General features: G+C 32.8%; 1 long non-coding RNA gene across 1 annotated transcript; it reads right to left on the bottom strand.

The window, feature by feature from the left end:
• Positions 1–1,050: 1,050 nt before the first annotated feature.
• Positions 1,051–8,778, bottom strand: LOC148943781 (uncharacterized). Its single transcript, XR_016143007.1, has 3 exons — positions 8,618–8,778; positions 7,906–8,002; positions 1,051–1,174 (listed from the first exon to the last, which is right to left on the bottom strand). It is a non-coding gene; the product is annotated as an uncharacterized LOC148943781 (long non-coding RNA).
• Between the last annotated feature and the right edge of the window lie 2,652 nt (positions 8,779–11,430).

Raw genomic sequence — 11,430 nt, 5'->3', positions numbered from 1 at the left:
TTTTTTAAATAGCCTAGGAGTATATAAGAACATAAGAGGGGGCCTGGGGATCAATTTTCAAAAGGACAAAAAAAACATAAAAATAGACATAAGGTTAATAATTAAAAAAAAACATTTTATTTTTTTTGTTCTAGCATGTCTCATTATGTAGAGCTGCTGGTAAAGGTCTAGAGTAGGGGATATTGAGAAGAAAACATGTTAATAAAACAATTCTTACTTCATAATATAAAACAATTCTTACTTCATAATATGTAGAGTGATTATAGTTAACACATTTTGACTGCATCTCTTCTATACTTTACTCCCCCCCCCCCCCTAATATGGAAATAATATAGCCCAATATATATATATATATATATATATATATATATATATATATATATATATATATATATATATATATATATATATATATATATATATATATATATATATATATATATATATATATATATATATATATATATATATATATATATATATATATATATATATATATATATATATATATATATATATATATATATATATATATATATATATATATATATATATATATATATATATATATATATATATATATATATATATATTTAAAATACATCATACCACTCGTTGCTCTTGCTTTTCTGGTTCTTGGTTTGCCACAGTTGATGCAATTTATAGGTAGGCTACATGGGTTGAAACAAGAGAGATGCATTAGCAGAATACATTGGAAATGTATAATTTGGGCTATGTATTTGCACATTAGGGGAACTGGGGGTAAAGCATGGTGAAGCTTTAGTCAAAATGTGTCAGCTAAAGTTATTCTGCATATTATAAAACTAGAATTGTTTTCTCAACATATTTCCTTCTTGATTGCCCCTACTCTAGACCTTTGACAGGCTTCTATTTCTTACCTTTACCAATTTGGGCTATATATTTAAACATTCATGAAGGGAGGGTGTAAATAAAGTAATACGTTTTTAAAAATACCTTAATATAGCTTAAATAAGTATTTAGGAATTTTCTACAGTAGTTTTGAAATACTAAAGTCTTAGCCTACCTTCAAGAGACACCCACTTTTAAACTAAAATCAGATATATTACTAGAACCAGACATCATACCATTGAGGAGGAGGGTTGGTGGAGATTGTCAGAAACGCAACCTTAATATTTCGGAATAGCACAATGGCCTGCAAAAAATGTATTGGAGTAAACCTTTATATTAACAGAATATACAGATAGCTAAGAAACAACTTACCTCTAGAATCAGAATTTCATCCTGAATCCAAATATGACATTTATTTCAATCCCAAATTAAATTTTAAGGTCTTTACAGACCCTCAAAGATAATATCTTTTTCTCCTAAATTAGATACAGCTTATATACCCGTGTTAGAATCAATGTTCTAGTTTAGCTACTTTTGCTATCTTGGAAAGGGGTTAGTTTAGGAAAATGAAACTTTCAGGGATGGCTCTACAGACTAAAGTATGTCCTGAGAAGGTATTTTGAAGTATCTACCTTCACTCCTTTTCCTTCTAGAGGGTCCTTTGATGTCAGAGACCTTAGATGACCTTCAAAAATCTTTGTCTTGTAAAAGTGAAACATTGCAAAATAGACCTTCTGCTTAAATGAAGTACAAGAAAATTATTTTCTGCTTTATAACTTTGCTTAATCCTAATTTATGAGGTATCAAAAATCTGCAAATACACTTCCTAAATTTAGAAAAAGAACCCATTGACATGGCTTAAAATTCTACTCAAATAACAGGAAATGTATTTTCAGAACTAAAACCAGAGAAAGAGAAAGTGATAACTAAAAATTAAGATAAAATATTGTTTTATCAAATTTCAAGATATTTTGAAGTATCTACCTTTACTCCTTTTCCTTCTAGAGTGTCCTTTGATGTCAGGGATCTTTGATGACCATTAAACCTTCAAAATAATGTATCATTCTAAGGAATTTTTGTAGGCTACTTTTAATTGAAAAATAAAGAAAAACATTCTTAGAGCATCTATTTTGTTTTTTAGTCTACACTTCACCCATATAGACATAGACTATATTCAATATAAAATGGATTTTCAGTCGACTACTTTAAAATCCAAGCGTTTGAGAATACTGGCAAGTAGCCTAGGCAAATTTCTAAAACTTAGAAATCAGAACATGGTTAGCATAGGGTAAAGATACCAATGAATCAACAGTTTTTGTAAAAAAAAAAAAAGAAATAAGCACTTTTTCTACTCTGGAAGGCCTAACTTAAAGACTTTTGGTTTGAAAAGGGTTTCAGTATGTAGTAAAAACATCTAAGAATCTTACTGTTTGATTAGCAGTTTGAAGTTTTATCAGAAAAGATACAAAACTCCGATTTTCTGAAATTGGACTCCTTTTGCCTACAAATTCGACAGAACAAAAAATTTGCCTGTTTTCAACGTTAGTTGGATCCCAATTCGACACATGTCAAAATACTTGGGGAATACTTGTGGGCAGATCCTTGTGCATTCAACATGACTATTCTGTTTACTTTATTTCCTTGTTTCTCTTCAACTTTGTTTAATGTGTAAACGCACAAAACACTATTCAGACAGTGGAAGGAAAAAATTGAAAAAATTGTCTCAGGTATAGGAACAAAATTGGATAATAATTTGGAGTGTAATCTTGTGACGTAGGTCATATGCCTTTTTTCTTTTTTTTTCACATTTTTGAATATTTGCCACAAGAATAGTATCACCAAACGCTATCTGGAATGGGGCACTTCTTCTCAGCTTTAATGGTTCAGCAAAGATTTCTTTGTTGTTCACAGGAAAAATATTATTGTTATTATAACTGAAAAGTTTTCAAGTTCACAGGAAAAAGTTTATGGTTATTATAACTGACTTAGTGGAATTTATGTTTGTATGTAAATTCTTGGCCTCGTCCTAAACATGGGTAGGATTTTGATGGGGCCACTTTTAACATTTCTATGATATACTTCGAGGATCAGCAGGTAATCTACAAATTAAACCTTTGAGGGAATCTCTTACCAATTTCATTAAATCAGTACTAAATATGAGAGTAGGCCTAACAAAGTTCCGCTCGGAATTCTACATCAAATAGGGAGGAGATCAGAGAGAATATTTTTGTATTTTACAAATTGGGATCTATATTTGAAAGAAACATATACAAAATTTGTTATGAAAGTTTACTTCAAAGTTATTAAGAGATAAATGAGTCAGGATGGTGCGATAAAACAACTCAAATGCTTAAAAATATGAACACGGTATGAGGCCAAGTGGTACTTTCTCAGATGATGGAAAAAATCTTGCATCTGGTGCCAAATCAGTAAAACTATGATTTAATAAAAACATTTTTTTATGTTTTTTTTTTCATGTGAAATATTATTAAAAATAATAATCATCAAAATCTCTCATTGTTGAGAAAGTACCCATAAGTTTGACAACTGTTTTCATCAGAGGACCCTTGAATTTGGACACCAATTGTTTCTCATCTGTTTAACATGTTCAGAGAAGTTTTGACAGTAACCTATATTTCGACAGGGTCTGTTGCTGTCTGTCAAAAATTTTGACGAAGTTACTAGCCTACAAGATATTCTCAAAAGAAATGAGCCTCATGATAGAAGTCAGTATCTATGTTTGAATTTGGCTGAAGAAACATTTTTAGTTGCCCTGGTATTTCACTACATCAGACAAGAATTTTCAACACATGGAACAAACTTTTGTCAATATAATATTAGCTGCCATTTTTAAATTGATTTAATCAAGAAAAGGCCAATGTGGCTACATTTTAGCAAAGATCAGATGCATCTTGACACATTGGTGCTGATCCCAATTTTTTTGCAAAAAAAAATAACCAAGTAATGACAGGTAGGAATTGCCTGAAAACAAAGCTAGATCTTAGAAAATGGCACTGGAACTTTTGATTTCTGATTGACTGAGTGCCCTCAGTCAACCAGGTATTCAACAATAATCTCAGTCAGTAATCAAAGTTTATTCAACCATTCCTTCCAGATGAAGTGCCTCTAGGGGAGAAAAATGAACAAATATTATTACATTGAATCTTTGTGGGTCTAAACTATAGGCAATACTAAATAATTGCCTCTGACTTAAGCAGGAGTAGAAATTCCAATTTCCCCTCTAATGAACATCCTGAATAATCCAGGGGGAATGGGGAATTCCTAGGGGGAGGAGGAATTCTCTGCAGTGAGTATTTTCCAGGGGGGATAAACACTGACTCCCAGGGAAACAACAGCATGAACAGATTTCTCTGAGATATGAAATTTAAAACAAAAATGAGGATATTGATTCTGCTTTGCCCCTCCATATTGTTGAAAATCCAAATCATTTAGTTCTGTTTGGTGAGGCAACTGAAGCAAATGTGAGGCTTCCCAAATCTGAAGCAAAGGGCTTCAAAAATTCTTTTAGGACAGCAATTGAGATTAAAAAATCTATAAACAGACACTTTGCTTTAAATAGAGATACTGGAGATATTCCTATAAACCAATTTACAACTTAAAATCATATGATTAAAATAATATTTTTCTTCAATTTCAATTAAGATCTTCTGACCATACTTTTAATGAAAATTAGGTCAGTAGACAAGCTAAGTCCATCAATAAACAGAGAATTCTTGCCTGATCTGATTGTTAAATAGTCTTTCACTTATTTAGCTTGGTCTGTTTGATTCAATCTTTCTTCTCTGGTAAGAGCTCCTTCAAAAGGTTAGTTTTCCTTTTTTCTGAGCACTGAAGATGGCAAGGCAGAAGTTCCTGACAAAATATCTGCTTCTGTCATTTTTATTCTTTTCTGTCTACTGACTGACATTACCCTCATTTTTGATTTTCTTATTTTTTCTTTCTTTGCCATATATTGATCATGCTTGTAGCCCTTTCTGTCTTTAACAGCCCACAGAAATATTATAATTTCATTGCAACTAATATTTCACCATTTTAAAATTACAACTACCTTTACTATAATACACTTTATCATTGTCATAACAAGAATATGAAGTCAGGCAGACAGGCTTTTAAACCAGGTAATACAGCTATACATAAAACAAAATAATATCCAATCCTGACACTACCAGGCTCTTCATGCTTTTGTGCTGTGAAATAAAAGATACTAGTAAAATACCAGTAAAATGCATAAAATACTGGTAAAATAGATAAATTTCACAAAATAGGTAAATACCAAATTTACAGGGGTCCATAAAATTATGGTATAAAATACCCAATTTTACCACTTACAACACTAATATAAAGCTAGAAAGGATTTGCAATGGATATGAACATCATATTGGATTGAGAATAAAATTCTGATTCCATAGGTGTTTCCTGTCTATCTGAACATTCAGTTAATACAAACATTTGTCAATAATTCAAGAAGATTGCTTAAGCTGTCTCTCAACAATTGTGAAGTCCTAGCCTAGCACACCTTTTATAGTCAGTACTAAAGAAGTTTCCAATAGTGGCTTCTGATGCAAATTCAGCATCTGCAGATGAATGGTTTTCATCTCTTAGACTTGCCATTATTCCTAGATTTCTCATTAGCCTAGTGTCAAGATTGATTTAGCCTAGTAAAACTAGTTGTTGGTATATGAAACTAAGAGAGGAAAAAAAATTATAAATGAAAAATAAATAAAAAAAAGGTGAGGAAACAAGGATTTTGTCAGCCAGTGGAAAAAAATGAAGACAAAGAACAAGCAAATATTTTGAAAAGGACCTCCACCAACTTGTCCTCAGTGCTAAAAAAAAAAGACAAAACAAAACAAAAAGAAAAAAAACAAACAAACATCTAGCCTTTCAAACTTTCTAGTTGTTGCAGAGTAAATATGTTCTACTTTCACCCTCTGCATCACCAAATTAATATTCTAGGAGAAGGAATAGAGTACTTCAAAATACTTTCCTGAAACATGATTTAGTATATAGGGCCTAGATGGACATCCGCCACATGGCTAATATGAGAGTAAACTTCATTTGTGATACAAATGGATGTTATATTTAGATTGAGGATGCAATTCTAGGTATATATTTGCGCATGAGGGGGGTGGGGGTATATATTCTGTGAATATATACTACTACTACTAACAACTCACCACAGCACCTAGCCACCTGAGGCCAACACAGCTACACACACTCCTCCTCCATCCCAATCTATTCAAAGTCCCCTTTTTATGCCTGCCCATGAAGTTCCCATTTCCTTTAAATCTTTCTTTATGACTTCCTCCCACCCCAAACAAGGATGACCAGCTTTCCATTTAGCCCTAGACAGTTGGCCAAAAAGAACAATCTTTGTCAATCTGTCATCCTTCATCCACACAATGTGTCCTAGCCACCTCAACCTTTCTTTCATTATAGCCCTAGAGAGCAGTATTGAACCACTTTTTTTGTATAGCCTATAGTTTGAAATACAGTCAGTCAGCCAGGTACCCAAAACAATCCTTAAGCAATTTCTCTGGAAAACATCTAGCAAATCTTCATCTGCTTTTTGGAGCGCCCATGCTTCCAAGCCATATTTGACCACTATCATCACTGTAGCTTCTAATATTCTAATCTTGGTTTGCAGACTGATCTTCCTATTCTTCCAAACTTTTTTTCAACTGAGAAAAAACACCCTGAGCCTTGGCTATTCTACTTTTGACATCTTCACTGCTCCAACCATCTTTACTAATAATACTACCAAGGTAAGTGAAATTTTCCACCTTAACAATCTTCTCATTACCCAACCTCACCTGTCCATCTTAACTTATTCCAAGCCTTTGCAACTTAGTCTTTTTAACATTATTTTTCAAACCTATTCTAGAACCATAAAATCTCATAGCCCCTAAAACCTCTTTCATCTTGCTGACATTGTCATCTAGGGTGCTTAAATCATTAGCATTACTTAGATCCGGGAGATTTTTTCATCCTTATTTGATTCTGTGGTCTCCCATTGCCTTTCCTGTGCTCCTTAAGACAAAGTCAATAAAAATAATCCATATAAAGTGGGATAGAACACAACCCTGCTTAACTCCTGATTTAATACACAACCAGCTGCTAACCTCATTTCCTACCTTAACTGCAGCAGTGTAATGCTTGTACATAGTACTAATCACTTAATGTTTAAACCTTTACTTTAATGTTTAAAACCTTTACTAAAGCTCTTCTATCAACAGAATCGAAAGCTTGCTCATAATCTATAAAACTGAGGACCAAAGGTGTTTGAAAACTTAGGCACTTCTCAATTACTAACCTAAGAATGAAAATTTGGTTGACACATCCTCTACCTTTTCTAAAACTGCACTGTTCTTCTTTAAAAACTTTGTCTATGGCATCTCTCAGTCTAAAATGTATCATATTACTAAGTAATTTACTACCTACGGAGACCAGCCTAATCCCTTGATAATTACCACACTCACTTTTATCACCTTTCTTATAAAGTGGCTTAATTAAGGTTTTCCTAAAATTGTTAGGTAGTTCCTCTTTTTCAAAAATCATATTCATAATCTTCAGTAACATATTTCTAACCTCAGAGCTAAGAAATTCATGAATTTCCTAGCTAGAACTACTTGTCTAGAATTTTACCTTAGAACTATATATGGGGGAGTTTTACCCGATTACAAATATAATAAGCATTTCTATTGGAAATGAATTTCAGCCCCCCCCCCTATATAGGCTATACCTAACCTAACCCTGAATTGGCATATATAGGGGGGGTGGGGTCTAAAATTCATTTCCGATAGAAATGATTATTAGGCTATATTTGTAATCAGCATAAAAAAGGCATTGAATGGTGTATTCACTTTTGTCCAAACTCAATAATATGATTTCATAGAACTTTACCAAAGAAGCTTTAAACATTGGCCTTAAAAAATAATTCAAGAAAATTGCCTAAGATGTCTCTCAATAGGCTAATTGTGAAGTCCTACCCTAGTAGCCTGGCCTAGGCTATACCTTTTATAGTCAGTACTGAAGAAGTTTCCAATAGTTGCTTCTGATGCAAATTCAGTATCTGGTGTTGAATGGTTTTCATCTCTTAGACTCGTCATTACTATATATGGGGGAGAACTATATATGGGGGAGTTTTACCCAATTACAAATATAATAAGCTTTTCTATTGGAAATGAATTTCAGCCCCCCCCCCCCCTTTATTTGCTATACCTAACCGAACCCGGAATTGGCATATTTAGCCTGTAGGGAGGCTGAAATTCATTTCCAATAGAAATGCTTATTATATTCGTAATCAGCATAAAAAAAGGCATCAAATGGTGTATTCACTTTAGTCCTAACTCAATAATATGATTTGGTATATATTGACCCCTTTTTTATGTTGATTATGAATATAATAAGCATTTCTATCGGAAATGAATTTCAGCCCCCCCCCTAAATAGGCTATACCTAACCTAACCCTGAATTGGCATATATAGGGGGGGGCTGAAATTCATTTCCGATAGAAATGATTATTAGGCTATATTTGTAATCAGCATAAAAAAATGCATTGAATGGTGTATTCACTTTTGTCTTAACTCAATAATATGATTTCATAGAACTTTGCCGAAGAAGCTAACAGTTAAATATTGGCCTTAAAAAATAATTCAAGAAAATTGCCTAAGATGTCTCTCAATAGGCTAATTGTGAAGTCCTACCCTAGTAGCCTGGCCTATACCTTTTATAGTCAGTACTGAAGAAGTTTCCAATAGTTGCTTCTGATGCAAATTCAGTATCTGGGGTTGAATGGTTTTCATCTCTTAGACTCGTCATTACTCCTTGATTTTCCATTATCACCAAGCTTGATTAGTAGCCTATAATTGGACAACAAATCTATCACATTAGCCGTTTTCCTGGCATACAGGACATATCGTAACTTTTTGAAAATCATTGCGTTTTACATTGCGTTTTACGTTTTACACTGCGAAAAAATGGAGAGCTAAAATAGCTACCATTCGCTTTCATTGAATTTTTTTTATTAGGGGCGTTTTTTAAAAAATCAAGATATTATTGAAAAAAAAAGGGCGGATTATTATGCCCGTTTTTTAAAACAACAATGTGCTAAGAAAATAAATAATTTTTAAGAAAAAGCTTAAAAGTAAAATATTTGAACAAAGATCTTACATCTTTGGTCGTTTTTGTGCAAGCGTCTTTCATCATTCTGCTCTAATCGGCGGTCTGAGAACAATGATGAGTAGATAATCAAAGTTTTCTCTCATCATTGTTCTATATGGCAGAACAGTGGTGGTCTTCACACTTTTTGCTAACATCAGAGAGCTGTAAGATCTTAGAACAGAGATGAGTAAAAAAACAATAATCTTTGCAAAAAGATGTAAGATCTTAGTGCTAAAAAACGGGCCAGTTATAATTTACCCTAAATTCTTTGTTTACTAACACAAATACAGTCATTGCTAAATTTGTAAGCTAACCCGTTTTGTCCGGGGGGGGGTCGAAAAAAGATCTACGGTTTATTAATAAATCAAAGTCCTATTAAGTTTTGTCCTTAAATTTGTTATAGATTTGGAACTGCACTAAACTCAATCCAATCAGCTGTAGCAATGCAGTATATAAGAGAACAGCAGTTTACAAACCAGTTACAAAGAATACAATGTAAATATTTAATTTTCTTATTCAGGGTGCCTCGAAATAAAGAAAATAGTACACTTTTCCAAGAATTAAATAAAAAACAAGTTTTTTTAACTGAAAGTAGGGAGCGACATTAAGACTTTAAACGAACAGAAATTATTTCGTATATGAAAGGGGCTATTCCGTCGTCAACGCCGCACTCTTTACGCTAAAGTTTAATTTTTATTGTTTTAAAATGTAAAGTTGTGACAAAGAGCAATCGTAAGCATAGAGAGCGAGGCGTTTAGAAAGAGGAATGGCGGGTTTATCTTCCTCAACACCTTGCTCTTTACACTAAAGCTGTTAACACTTTTAAAAAGCTTCATTCTAATTAAACGGCTACCTTAACTGATTAGCCGCAGTAGTGAGCAGTAGAAATAACCTGGACATATAACGAGACGTACAACCTGAGGGACTAAACCAAGTCATTGCTCCTGTATTTGGGCACTATTAAAGGTCTGAGACGTACAACCTGAGACACCTGACCATAATTCTTGCCTGGGCATCCAAACCTGTCAGAATAGGATCAGCTCAAAGGGTTTAAATTTTAATCGCTTACTAACTAAGGGTAAATGTGAGGCAATGGTGACTCCCACGCAACATTATATAAATGTCAGTATATGATTAGCATATGTTCATCCTTCACAAGTCAATTGATTCAAGTACAGAAACGCGATTGGGATCATCCTAACTTCACTTCCTGGCTGTGGCTGCTATAATACACAAGTATCAAGTGAGGAGTGCAGCTAATATAAAATAATGTCCAGTATTGGAGTAAGTATAAAGAAGAAACTAATAAAGTCGTTTACATTTTAGGCAATGATACGACAGCCCATAGTTATCAATGACCCAACCGCCAAGGGCCCCAATGCCCCTCCCCTCCAAATTTTTAATCCCCTCTTTTTTCACTTTTTTTGTTCTTTTAATTTTTGATGCTTTTTAAACTTTTTTTAACATAGAAATTTTTTCAACTTTTTTTATGTTTTAAAATGACATGGGATATACCTAAAACAAAAAACAATCAAATTTAATATTTTCGAAATATTGAAATGATTACGAATTAGATATGTTAGTCGTGATTTTTACTATTGGAAAAATAATGTGTGTACTAACACGTTTCTTTTTTTAGACTGAATTTTTTGGACATAAATTATTCAACTTTTTTTGTATCTATGCAGCCGACTGCATAATACTCTATGGCTGGTCATCGACAGCGCAAAGAATACGCAAAGATAAAAAAAATTAAGTAAAAAAACGTCATTACAAATATGGTTTTTCTACCACAAAAAATCACGAGTATCATATGTATACTATTTTCATTTTGTTTTTTAAAAATGTCACAAGTGAATTTCTATGGCACTTATAATTTTTTGGATTGATGAACATGGTTTTTGGATTTTTTTTATGTGGCTGCCTCAGTGGTACTCTATGGTTGGTCATCGATACTACCTAGTTTATGGTATATTTCAATCAGTATTTTTTGTACAGTTGTAGGATAAAGATTTGCATCATCTTTGAAAAAAATGTGAAGATAAATTATTCGAGGAAAGTGTGTACACATGATATAGTCATCATTGCGTTGAATACTGACAAAGACAAATATTTGAACTATGAAACAAGTATCTGTCCGTTTATTCACACAGGTATAAATACCTGTGAGAGAAGTAAAAATACCTACAAACACACAGAGTCAGACATAAAATCATACAAAGACAGACATAGAGACAAGCAAACATCCGCTCAGAAATACATGCATAGAGAGAGAGAGAGGAACAAAAAAAAACTTTATAAACGCATAGTAAGACACAAAATCAAACAAAGACAGATATAGAAAAAAGCAAATATCTGTTCAAACACGAAGCCATA

This window comes from Artemia sp. Qi Xiang Cuo, chromosome 15 (genome assembly GCF_049724085.1).
Source record: "Artemia sp. Qi Xiang Cuo chromosome 15, ASM4972408v1, whole genome shotgun sequence".
NCBI lineage: Eukaryota > Metazoa > Arthropoda > Branchiopoda > Anostraca > Artemiidae > Artemia > Artemia sp. Qi Xiang Cuo.
This window is presented reverse-complemented; position numbering and strand designations above follow the sequence as displayed.